This window comes from Talpa europaea, assembly GCF_964194135.1.
Source record: "Talpa europaea genome assembly, chromosome: 7".
Taxonomy (NCBI): domain Eukaryota; kingdom Metazoa; phylum Chordata; class Mammalia; order Eulipotyphla; family Talpidae; genus Talpa; species Talpa europaea.
This window is the reverse complement of record NC_140074.1, coordinates 122,319,741-122,333,727: the sequence shown is the minus strand read 5'-3', so window position 1 is coordinate 122,333,727 and position 13,987 is coordinate 122,319,741.

The window sequence follows — 13,987 nt, the reverse complement described above, 5'->3', positions numbered from 1 at the left end:
TTGAGATAGAAATCCAGGTAGAAAAATGGTTACCAATTCAGTAAGAAATTTAAAGCAACCTTAATATTTTGAACCCCAGGTAGAATGCTTAGCATAGTTACTTGAGGTGAGATCAGTGCCTCAGAATAATATTTTTTAGATTCCCTGATTAACTGATCTTCAAAACCTTGGAGTAACATTATTTTGGTTTAAAAATATGTTAACATTTAGTATTTCTCTAAGTAGATACAACTCTTTGGTGTATACTGAATCTCATGGACATAGTCTTTTTTTTTTTTTTTTTTTTTTTTAGATTTTATTTATTTATTTATTTATTTATACAAGCCAGATTCGCAGGAGGGGGAGAGGATTCACCAGAGACAGGGCGGGGAACAGAACAGGCAGACTGACGAAACACTCTGCTGAGGGGAGGAACATGCCAGACAGGAGAGGTCTGCCGCACCATGTGGGACCCTCGCTGGCCGGCCGGGATCAAACCGACGCTGCAAAGGCTGCGGACAGCTTCATGGCGTGGCGCTCAACCGCCTGTGCCACCAGGGGAGGCCCTCATGGACATAGTCTTATTCCAATAGAAGAATCCTTGATATGAAGGAGAGAAAATGAAGTAGAGTGATTAGTACAGGAAATGAGTTTTGTAACATTTCACATATCAAGTAAACATTTAATAGAACTCACTCAGTGGAGACTGGTAAGTTTTTGATGGTAAAACTGGTAAGTTTTTAATAATCAATTTCCCAATCAAAGGTAATTCCTTCCAAATACTCAATGTTAGAAATAAGCAGCAGATCGCAACGACAATAACTATGTATTTCAAGAGTGTATTGGTGTGGTAATTTTCTGTGTTGTTCTGGACCATTTTATAGTGAGTCTCTAAAGGAATGGGAAGAGCAACATTATATTAAACTGCTATATAAGACATTATGTCAAAGTACTACTATATTTTGGTATAACCTTAGAAATTAAAAATTATCCTCTAGACCCACCATCCTATACTATTTTACTCTGGAGTGAAATTTTACATAAGTACTGCCTTGGGCCTTTTATGCGAAGAGGGTAGCAACTATACCAAGGGTTCTATGAGACAGTGATGCTTTTCTGTAACATATCCATTGCTTTATTAGGTCTTTATGAGTGGTTTGTAAGTATTTTGAAATTGGTGCCCAACCTACTTTTTAAATTTAACTTTTGTTTCATAGTAAAGCTTTGCCAGCTCCATTATTACATGTTTATTGTAAAAATACTGGAAAGCAAATAGAAGAGAAATCCTCCCATAGGCCACTGTTACTCTGTTTCCACTCAGGCATATTATGTTGTTGGAGGTTTTTTGTTATTTGTTTGTTTTTGTCTCTTTACTACTTATGACCATTTTCCCGCATAATGTTCTTTTAAAGAGTCACAAAATTGGCATACTTCATTCAGTCAATATTTAAATGTTTTTTCTGTTAATTCCCAACATTGAGAAAAAAGGAGATAGGCGTATTAATTGTAAAATCCTCTTTGGAAAAGTTCTCTAATCTCTAAAGCTGATAAAGAGGGTATGGTAGTCATACCCTCTGACTACCCATTTTGCGTCTAGATGTTCAGCAGAAATAAGACATTTGTAGAATGGTCATAGCAGCATTATTCATAATGGCCCCAAATTGGAATCTGCTCAAATGCCCATCAACAGTAGAACGGATAAATTGTGATATATTCACACAATGGCAATATAGTAAATAAAGAATCTGAGCAGACGAGGGCTGAATACAACAAGATTGGTGACTCCCAACAGATGCTGGACGAAAGAAGTCAGACACAAATAAGCATGTTCTTATGATTTCCATGCAAGAGAGTCTGTTCTGTATGATTCCATTTATGTAAAATTCATGGACAGGTCCTCAATGGAGTATAGTATTGTTCCCTAAGAAGCATTTGGCAATGTTTGAAGACATCTTTGGTTGTCACGACTGGAAGAGGCCAATATGCTTCAAATCATACTGTGCCACAATGCACAGGACAGTCTCTCCCGACAAAGAATCTTTCCGAGTATTAGTAGTGCTCACGTTGGGCCTGGGTTAGAGGTGAGGATGGCTGCTTTTCTTGAGTAAGAAGGGGCATGATTTGGCTCTGGGTACTGTTTTGTTGTTTTTTGTTTTGTTTTGTTTTGTTTTAATTTTGTGTAGAACTGGGGTGCATACCAGAGATAATGGTGGGGGGTGAGAGGATTTACCGAGACATAGTGGGGAGCGGAACTACTGAAATACACTGCTAAGGGGAGAAGCAGGTGAGACAGGAGAGGTCTGCTTGCCATGTAGGTTGGCTCCCTGGCTGGGGATTGAACTCAGGTCCAGGCAGTGATAACGCTGAGACTCGACCCCCTAGGCCACCAGCGCGGCCCCTGGTTTTGTTCTTGACTCTGGTGTTCGTTACATGGGTGTGTTCAGTTTGTGAAAATTGAGCTATGTACTTATTTGTCCCTTTCTGTCTTTCAATAAATAGTTTTGTACTTCAATAAAAATTTTACAAGGAAAAAATCAGATCTCACATAAAAATCCAAGTTTAAGCATTCTTTTGAAAGATAAGACAGTTTGGTAACTCCCACAGCTGTAGCTAATAATTAGCCTTCAGTGTCCCTCTCCCCTTTCAGGCCTCTGTCAGTTACTTGCATCACTTCACTGGTATCTATACATTTAAAGACTATCTTAAACAACTTTGAGATAATTCATATACCATACAATCCACCTATTTAAAGTATACAGTTAACTTCTGTATTCACAGGCTTGTGTAACTATCACCACAGTCTGATTTTAGAATGTTTTCATTTCCCCCAAAAGAAACCCCACACCTAAGAGCAATCACTCTATCCCCCGTCACTGTCTGTTCCCCTGCCCCCTTCTCTCAGACCTAGGTAAGCACTGGTCTACTTTTTGTCTATATAATTCTAAGTGTTTGAATTGTGTATGTCTAAAATAAGGTTTGTAATAGTTGTACAATGTCTCATCACAGAGGTGCTAGCATAAAAGATGTAAAATTCTTTCATTGGGCATTTATATACAGTAGGATAAATTACAAAGATGTGGAATTACTGACAAAGGACATAGACATTATAAAGTTCCTGATAAATAATGCCTTCCATACCAACCTCGCTATAGTGTATGAGTGTTTTGTGTTGTGAAACTAGTCATTTTGGAAATATCACACTTTTATTTTTATTTTATCTTAGACATGTTAATTTTTCTAGATTGACTGTTCTTCAGGCGCTTGATTAGACTTAAGCTTGGACAAGTATGCCAAGACTGTCTGTCTTTACATGAAGACAGTAGCACTTAGAATGCACTGTGAATGAATGTATTATCCCAGGTTCCCTGCACTTCTCCAGCTGGTTCCTGAAGGTTCTTACATTCAGATTGAATGGCTTTTTGCCAGCACAGATTGACACTTCAACCCACAATGGTGTGTTTTGTTTTCTTGTTGGTTTGCTAGAGCCAAGATTTCAAGCTATGGTCTCTCCATAAGGTTTTATAATTTGATTCACAACAAATTATATTTTATGTTTCTTAAATATTTTCCATAGCCAAGAGCTCTTTTGAAATACAAGTTGTTTTCATGTCGGTAATACATAGATTACTGTTTGCTAGTTAGCTGCCATAATGCTCTTGCTTAGGAATTGTCACTAGCTAGTTATTAAACATCTATTATCACTCATGCAGAATAAACTTCCACTTAAAACGTTCCAGTTAAACAAAACTTCATTGTAAACGCTTTAATTGATTCCTTGTCTCTGTGCATAAAGCACTCTTATTCAGAAGTGTGAGTCACTAGCACGATTCTTAGTGGATTTCTTAGCTCATGAGCCGAGATGCCTAGATAGTTAAGAAAATTATGGTGAGTCAGTGTTGAAATATTTTAAGTTAGTCCAACCACAAAATTTCTGGGATGACCGCTTGGGAAATGCCTGTTCAAAAACTTGGCGTCTTGTGATTGTTTAATTTCACGACCGTTACTTTGCTCTTTCCCGTCCCTAGGTTGTACATAATTTCTTCATTTTATGACTATTACTCTGCCTGAGGTGATTTTCGTTAAATGTTAATAAGAGAGACTTTAGAATCTAATCTGATGTTTTCCACTTATTTTACAAATAAAAAAATAGAAATACTTGTTCCTGAAGTGCCTTTTAGAATCTCTTGGTTCTAGTTTAGTACTTGCTGTTTCCATTTCACAGAATTCAAGATTATGAATCCTTTTTCTAGCATATTAATTTGTTTTTGTTTAGAAAAGAAATAAGGATTTTAAAATATGATCTATTTGTGGGTTTTGTTTTTTTTAATTAGGAGATTAAAACTTGGCTCTGATCCATTTGGACTTGGTTGTTATGTTTGCAGAGCATTTAGAGGAACACTGCTTATTTTTAAAATATTTAATTTCCTGGTTTTTATAGTTTAGTAAGCATTAAAAATTGACAAGGGACAAGTTACAGTGTTTTTTTTCAGTTGTTGATCTGAAACTCTTGGGGACTTTTTTATAAAAGTCTATTAGGGAAACTTTTCCACAGTTATATATAAAAGCAATATTTTTGGATTAATAGTGTTTTGTGGCCAACATAATAGTAAAGAGATTGTCATGGAAAAAATGAATCATAAACTGTTAAGTAAAGCATTTCCCTGTAGAGTCACTATACTATAAATATGTTTAAACTTTAACAGATGATTCCAGTTTATCTTCCTCTAGTCCTCTGCTGCATAATGTAGATAATTATGTTAAATACCTCTTGAATAAGTTTTTTAAAAGTGTTCATGAATTTTGTGTAAACTTAGATTGCAAGCTTCTACATGGTAGGTGGATACTAATTGCATGAAAGAATTTTAACCTAATTTTTTTTTACTTTATTATTGCACTATAATAAACATAACAAAACTTACATTTTAACCATTTTTAAGTGTACACATTCTGCGCCAGTAAGTACATTTACATATTTTGCAACCATCTGTCACCATCCATCTCCATTACTTTATTTTCCCAGTTAAAACTGTTAAACACCAACACACCCATTTAACACTCAAACTCCATTTTCCCCAATTCCTGCAGTCACCGTACCACTTTCTGTCTCTGTGAATTTGACTCACATCGGTGCAGTCATATTTGTCCTTTTGTGACTGACAGCTCTCACTTAGCTTGATGCTGTCAAGGTACATCCATGTTGTTACAGTGTCAGAATTCCCTTCCTTTTAAGGCTGAATAAGACGTGCGTTCACCATATTTAGTTTATTCATCTGTCAGTGGGTACTTGGGTTGCTTTCACCTTTGGCTGCTGTGAATGATGCTGTGATGAATGTAGGTATGGCCTTGCTTTCATTTCTTAGATATATGTCCAGACATAGAATTGCTGGGTCATGTGGTAATTCTGTTATTTAACATTTTGAGGAGTTCATAACCATACTGTTGTCTGTACTGACTACACTTTATATTCTCGTCAGCAGTATACAGTTTCTTTTTTAATAATAGTTATCCAGATGGGTGTGGAGTGGTATCTCATTGTGGTTTTTAGTCATAGTGTAGAAGTTCATATAGTTTGAACTCTGATGCAATTCTTGTCTCTCTAAAGTATGTTAAAATAACTGGTGGGCTTTCTCATACACTGATAGTGGGAATAAAAATAGATTCCAGCTCTTTTAAGGAGTGAATTTTTAATACATATCAAGTTTGAGAAGTTTTGGAGGAATGTGGAACAAAAAGTAGATCTTATCTTATTAACTAGCACAAACACACACACCACACACACACACACTTCACAAAAGCGTTGTTGTTTTTTTCATTTTAAAAGAATGGGTTTATTGGGGAAAAGGGAAAGGAAAACAGAGGCACCTTCATAGACACAGGTGGGCAGAGCTGCTGCTACTGCTGCTTCAAAAGAGAAAGGTTTGTTAAAAGAGACATCTGCGTAGATGGAGGCAGCCTGGGGACCAGAGCTGCCCACACAACTGTTGACTCAGCAATTCTTTTATACACTTACCCCAAATTTGTAATCAGAGATGTGCACAAAGTTACAAGTGTTAAGACAAACCTTTAGAAACAACTTAAATGTCTAACCATAAAAGATTGGCTAGGGCCTCCCCGGTGGCGCAGCGGTTGAGCGCTGGGTTGCGAAGCTGCCCGCAGCCTCTGCGGCGCCGGTTCAATCCCCAGCTGCTCCCCAGCCACCAGAGGAGGGTCCCGCATGGCGCGCAGACCTCTCCTGCCGCCCGCTGCTCCCCTCAGCAGTGTACTTCGGTCCTTCTGCCTGCTCTGCTCCCCGCTCTGGCTCTGGTTCTCCCGGGCTTCTGACTGTACCCAGTGCTTGTATAAACAAAACAAACAAACAAACAAATAAATAAAAACATGCCTCTATTTAAAAAAAAAAAAAAGGATTGGCTAGATTGAGTACACCTGGGGTTGGGTAAGCAGAAATTGGAGATCAGCACTATCTGTACACGCTGGATAATTGTGAAGGTAGTTTATGGACCACATTTGAGAAACATTTACTCATTATTACTTACGTGCTTTAATTTCAGGTTCCATGGTGTGCTAAAAGCCCTCTGCAAACTGATCTTTGACTTGTCTGTTCAGCCTTCTCTACAGCTACTTCCCAAACATCCTCCACCATGTTCCAGTCTAAGAACCTTCTTGTGAAACTTTTCACTCACATCATTTTCTCCATCTGCCTTGCCTCTGCTTCTCACCCCAGCTCTGCCTGGTGAAACCATACCCACCCTTCAGAGACCCACTTGCCTTCTGCAGTAAGCTTATGCTTTTCCCCCCCCCCAGCTTTATTGAGATATAATTGACAGCTTATGCTTTCCCTTCTCTGAATATTTTTATTTTATACCATTCATTATATTTTTGTCTTAAAATATGGTTGTATTACTAAACGGCTTTTATGTTTCTACTTCCTACAAATTCATTCAGATCTTTGTTTTAGTACAGACACATTCATTGAGTGCTTTTATGCCCTGGGCATCATACTTGGTACTAGGAGCTCAGAGAATTTTTTAAAACATGGACTTTACCCTTAAGGAATTCATATTCCAGCAAAAGAAACCAGTACCTAATCTTGATTTAATAGAGTAAGTTCTGATATTAGTGGAATAAGAAATAATTATGGGCTTTCTGGGGCGGGGGTGGAGGGAGATTACTTGAAAAGAATTGAAATGACCTTTGATCTAGAACTTAAAAGGATAAAAAAACAGGTAGGAAATTGTGGAAGGACATCTTCAAGTGAAGGAAGAAAAATGAGTGAAGATTAAAATTTGTTAAATCACTCATTGAATAGTCGCTGAGCACCTACTGAGAGTGCTCATTCTACATGCCAGAGAGACAAGTTCAGAATCCGTGCTTAAATTCTCTCACAGTGAACAAATTAACAAATTGAAGATCTGTCAGGTCGTGTTAAATGCTTGAAAGAAAAAGTTAGGGTTAGCTATAGAGAGGAGAGATGTTATAGAAGCTTGGGAAGGCCACATCTGAAAAGAAACACAAGAGAAGGGAGGCAGCAAACCATGCTAGTGTCCAGAGAAAGTGGGTTCAATGGAGGAAACAAATGCATATGTGAAAATGTATGGTGTAGGGCCTCCCCGGTGGCGCAGCGGTTGAGCGCTGGGTTGCGAAGCTGCCCGCAGCCTCTGCAGCGCTGGTTCGATCCCCGGCTGCTCCCCGGCCACTGGAAGAGGGTCCCACATGGCGCGCAGACCTCTCCTGCCGCCCGCTGCTCCCCTCAGCAGTGTACTTCGTCAGTCTGCCTGTTCTGCTCTCCGCTCTGGTGAATTCTCTCACCCTCCCGCGCTTCTGACTGTACCCAGTACTTGTCTAAATAAATAAATAAATCTTAAAAAATAAAAATAAAAATAATGATCTGGAAGGTGAAAAAAAAAAAAAAAAGAAAATGTATGGTGTAAATTGATGTCAAATGTAAATATGTTCTTAAGTTTTAAGTAAAACAAGATGAATACTTTTTATGAAACAATTTTAAAAAAATAAGTTTTGTCACCTTTGAAATTTATTGAAAAATTATTTTTATTCTTCAACTTTAATCTATAGGACTTTGAGTACCTTTTCAGTGTTCTCTTTAAAAATGCAAATATTCATTTAGTTTGAAGAACAAAACAATATAAAATATACATAATCAAAAGTCTGGATCCTACCCCATCCTTCTTAGTCTCCTCTCTAACTTATATTATTTTTTTTAAAGATTTATTTATTTATTAGAGGTTTATTTATATATTTATACAAGCACTGGGTACAGTCAGAAGCGCAGGAGGGTGAGAGAATTCACCACAGCCAGAGTGGGGAGCAGAGCAGGCAGAAGGACCAAGGTACACTGCTGAGGGGAGCAGCAGGTGCCATGTGGGACCCTCCTCTGGTGACCGGGGAGCAGCCGGGGATCGAACTGGCGCTGCAGAGGCTGCGGGCAGCCTCGCAACCCAGCGCTCAACCACTGCGCCACCAGGGAGGCCCTTATATTATCTTTTGATGTGCCTGTGTTTCTTTATATAAATATAAGTTTAAAAGGTATATTATTTCCTCTTATTTAAAAGGCATATGCGGGCCTCCCCGGTGGCGCAGCGGTTGAGCGCTGGGTTGCGAGGCTGCCCGCAGCCTCTGCAGCACCGCTTCAAACCCCGGCTGCTCCCTGGCCACTGGAGGAGGGTCCCGCATGGCGTGTAGACCTCTCCTGCCGCCCGCTGCTCCCCTCAGCAGTGTATTTCATCAGTCTGCCTGTTCTGCTCCCTGCTCTGGCTCTGGTGGATTCTCTCACCCTCCTGTGCTTCTGACTGTACCCAGTGCTTGTATAAATAAATAAAAATAAATCTTTAAAAATAAATAAATAAATAAAATAAAAGGCATATGCAATACCTACCTTACTTATATAACCATATACTTACTTTTTTCAGTTATTAAATATCTTGGCTGTCATTTTATATTAGGAGAGTAATCTTCATTGCCTTTTTTTAAAAAAAGATTTATTTATTTATGCATACAAGAACTGGGGTGGGGGGGTGGATGTGAGAGGATTCACCAGAGACAGAATGGGGAACAGAACAGGCAGACTGACTGAAATACACTGCTGAGGGGAGCCAGTGGGCAAGACAGGAGAGGTCTGCTGTGCCATGTGGGTCACCTCCCTGGCTGGGGATCGAACTCTTGCGGCAGTGGCTGTGGATAGCTTCATAGTGCTGTGCTTAACCCATTGTGCCACCAGGGAGGCCCCTTCATTGCTTTTTACCGTCACATAATGTCCTGTCATATAGAGACAAGAGTGCATTTAACCAGCTGCCTCATGACAGTGGACATTTGAATTGTTTATAGAAACAGTGCTTCTAGTGATTATTTCCAAAAGTGAGATTATTGGGCCAAAGGGTAGCTGCATTTGTAATTTTGTTAGATATTGCCAAATTGCTGTCAGAGGTTACACCACTCCCTTCAACAGCATGTGAGAATTTCTCCAACTTCCCCTACTTTTGGATTTTTGCCAGTGTGATAAGACAAGAATAGTATCTCAAATTAGTTGTTTTATTATTGACAGATAATTCACATGCTTTAATACTCACCCTTAAAAGTATACAATACAGGGTCTCCCTGATGGCGCAGGCAATTGAGTGCAGTGCAGTGATGCTTTCTGCAGCCTCTGCAGCGCCATCTCCATCCCAGCTGGCTGGAGAGATAACCACATGGTACGGCAGACCTCTCCGGTCTCACCCGCTGCTCCCCTCAGCAGTGTATTGCAGTCAGTCTGCCTATTCTGTTCCCCATTCTGTCTCTGGTGAATCCTCTCACCCTCCCGTGCATCTGGCCTGTACCCCGGTTCTTGTATAAATTAAAAAATATATATATACAGTTCAGTGGTTTTTAGTATATATACAAGGTAGTGTAGCCATCACCCTGGTCTAATCCCAGAGCTTTTTCATCATCCCAAAAAGAAACCCCACACCCATTAATAGTCAGGTATCATTTCCCACCGCCCATGCCAACCACTCATCTCTATCTCTGTGGATTTGCCTGTTTTGGATGTCTTACACATGTGGAATCATATAATATGTGACTTTTTGTGTGTCTGACTTATGATAAGAGAAAATAAGGGGAAGACACCCAAGTTGTAGTGATTTCTTACTAAATTCCATTGGGATCAAAGCACATATTTTGACTTGAATCATTTTAAATGTATTGAAATTTTATTATGACTTAGAATATGGCCTATCTCTGTAAATGTTATCTGTGTCTGTGAAAAAAATTAGGTTGTGGGGCCTCCCCTGGTGGCGCAGTGGTTGAGCGCTGGGTTGCAAAGCTGCCCGCAGCATCTGCAGCGCCGGTTCAATCCCTGGCCGCTGGGCGAGGATCCCACATGGCGCGCAGACCTCTCCTGCGCCCGCTGCTCCCCTCAGCAGTGTACTTCGGTCCTTCTGCCTGTTCTGCTCCCCGCTCTGGCTCTGGTGAATTCTCTCACCCTCCCGTGCTTCTGACTGTACCCAGTGCTTGTATAAATAAATAAACAAAATCTTTTTAAAAAAATAATAAGTTGTGGTTTTATACTTTAAATGTCACTTTACTCAAAATGGGACAGTCTCTGCCTATTAGAATGTTTGGATTCTATATTTAATGCAGTCATTGATATGGTTGAGTTTAAATCTATCATCTTTCTATTTTCTCTGTCTTATCTTTTTTTATGATTCTATATTACCTCTTATTGTTTATTGACTTATTAGCTATAACATTGTTATTTTAGTGGTTGATTTAGGGCTTATATCTGTCTTTAACTTACCACAGCCTGTGTTCAAGTAATACTAAATAACTTCTTTTTTATACAGCAGGCCCTTGAATATGTTCACTTCATTCAGTATCATTTCCTTACAACATCTGGTAAACAAAAAAGAATCCTGGCCAAGAATGAGACAATGTTATTTGAGGACCTGGTTTCATTATACATTATTGTTTTTTTTTTTTTTTAATATTTATTTATGCATACAAGAGCTAGGGTACAGTCCAGAGATGTGAGGGGCGGGGGTGTGAGGGGATTCACCAGAGACAGAGTGGGGAACAGAACAGGCAGACTGACTGAAATACAGTGAGACAGAGGCCTCCTAAGTCATTTTCTTATTTCTTGGAAGGGAAGGAAAGGGTTTAGAAACAGAAGCATATCAAAAAACCTACTTGAGGGGCCTCCCTGGTGGCACAGGGGGTTGGGCACCACACTATAAAGCAATCTGCAGCCTCTGCAGTACAAGTTCAATCCCCGGCCTGCCAGAGAGAAACCCATATGGCGTGCGCAGCAGACCTCTCCTCGCTGCTCCCCTCAGCAGTGTATTTCAGTCATTCTGCCTGTTCCCCACTCTGTCTCTGGTGAATCCTCTCACCTCCCCACCCCCTGCATCTCTGGCCTGTACCCCAGCTCTTGTATGCATCAATAAATAAATCTTTAAAAAAAAAAAAAACAAAACACCTACTCGACTCTCCAGTAAAAATATTTTATGGGCAGCTGGAGTTGTTTCTAAACACATTTATACTAAAGGTGTGGGTTTAGGGTGCTAGACTCTTACAAATGCCCTTGGGAAACCAGGCTGTAAGGGTTTAGCATTTTGTAGGCCCAGCGCTTAACCAGCACACAACGTGTGTTAAATTGCTGCTGTAAAACTTGGACATAATTTTTGACAGACTTGTCACCAATTCTTTCCCCCCCAAAAAAAAAAAAGTTGGATTGTTGTATGAAGTACTGAACTGTTGAGAAATTATTTTATAGCAGTAACTGTTAAAAAGATACCATTTGTCTTTGGTTGTGGATAGAGGTGAGGAGAACGAGTTTTCTAACTAATAATTGAACTTTCACGATTTTGGCTTATTGGAACAAATCTAATTTGGAGAGGAAATGTTTTCCATGTGGCATTTGACAAAATTCTGAGTCTGAACTTGTGGATGTGAATCATGGAGTTCTACGTTGGAAACCTGGCTTAATTCACCGTTCAAAGATTGTGTGTTATTTACTTGCTTTGTGGTTTTGTAGCTTTGGGGGTTCAGTGGTATGAGCTGTTTTAGGCTTAAGGGCTGAAGCAGGGGTTGTACTTGAAACCCAATGGTTGAGATCTTGGTGTGGTCAGATATTGTGTGTAAATCTTGATACTTGCTTGTTATGTAGATGCCTTAGTGGGTTTTTTTTTTTTTTTTTCCTAAACCTTAACCCAACTTTTTACTCTGAACCCATAACGCTCAAGGGTTGTTTTATTTATTAAATATAGATAAATGAACAAAATTGACACCTCATGAATGACTCTGCTGTAGCTACTCAGTTGACAGAAATTGATAATAAGCAATCATTTGTCCTGGATTTTTTTGGTTTTTTTAGTCACAATGAAGATGTTACAGGTGTTTCCTTTCTGTGAGCAGTTGAATCTCTAAATCACCTCCTGTGGATACGGGTGTCCCAGTGACTGAGAGCCAGCTGTTGGGTGTTTTCACTGAACAGCTTGCTCCAAGTTGGCTGCTCAAGTCTCAGTGAGAGGTATTGGCTGCTCCAGGGAACAGAGCACACGGGGTGAAGATCTTCACTAGGCCTGTGGTGACTGGTTTAAATTTGCTGAGATTTTTTTGCTTTGACTTTTTCCTATAGGTACCAGAGTTCATCTTCATTGGATTTTCACAAATGACTTGTCTTCCTGCCATAGTGTCTTAGACTACAATGACTTCAGAATCTTTGGGTCACTGTTACCTAGTTTATCCTAGCACTTGTATTAGGAGAGAGCAGTGGTTCTGAAACTCAGGCCTTTTTCCATCTACTGATTAAATTCTGTAGCACATAGAAAACTCTTCCTTCCTGAAAATAGCATGTTAGTGATTTTTGTTTTCTGTGGGAGGAAACTTAATGACCTTCTCTTTTCTTATCCCTTCCAGAGGGAATCTGGAAAAGTCACAAGCAAAACATACATTCACTAAGAAAATTTTGGATAACAGAAGTTCTGGATAACAGGTAAAATATATTTAATTGAACTTCTTTGATGGTGCTAATAATCACCTATCATCTGCGGGAGTAAAATGGTAGAAGAGGAGGAGGAGGAAAGATAGTGTGCTTTATGCCAGGGTGCTTAGGAGTTGTGTGTATATCAGTGATTTTTTACATATATTATCTCATTTTGGTATTTACCAGGATTCTGAACATAGATTCTAAGCAACTCAGAATAAAGCTATCCTTCAAAATGCTTTTTAAAAATGGATTTGCCTATTAAGTTAATGTGATCACAACTCAATTTAATTAACATCGGCCATAAACAAAATATGGGAACATAACACAGAACCCTAGAGGATTCTGCTATGCTTTGCAGCCTAGTTAGGGTGTGTCTTCCTAGTTTGTGGGTTCCTATGAAGTGGCCACTCATGGGTAACTGTGACCTATGCTATCTACAGATCACAGCAGAGCAGTCCTTGCTTACCTACGGAGTAGAGCTCGTATGGCAAGGCAGGCCCAGGGACACCTAGGCCGCGGTTGACCTGGTTATGTGACTATCTCCATGGCGGTGTCAGGATAACTCTCTCTGTGATAACATCATACTTTGCTGATGCAAATATCTCGACGCATGGTCACAATGTCCCCTTCCCTCTCCCTTGTAAAACTTTGTCCCCCATTCTTATCCGACCCTCCATCCAGACTTTATTCCTCATGCCTTTGTCACATGATCAGCTTTTACTATCCTGTATGATTTCAATAAATGACACAAGAACTTCTGCTCAAGCAGCAGAGTCCTGTCTTGCAAACCTATTCCACGACTGCTTTGTCCCTCACCCTCATCAGTTCCTGCCACAAAGCAGCAGCAAAGTTCCTGTTGCAACACTAGTTCCTTTGGTGTCTTGTTTTAGTTCTTTATTGTCAGTTATTTGCAGCTGTACCATTTCCTTCATTCTTTTTAACACTCTGTCACTGAATCCAAAGCCTGAGTGTCCTGATGAGCTGCCTCCTTCAGCCTCAGCACTCCTGGTGTGTTCAGTGGTCATGTGG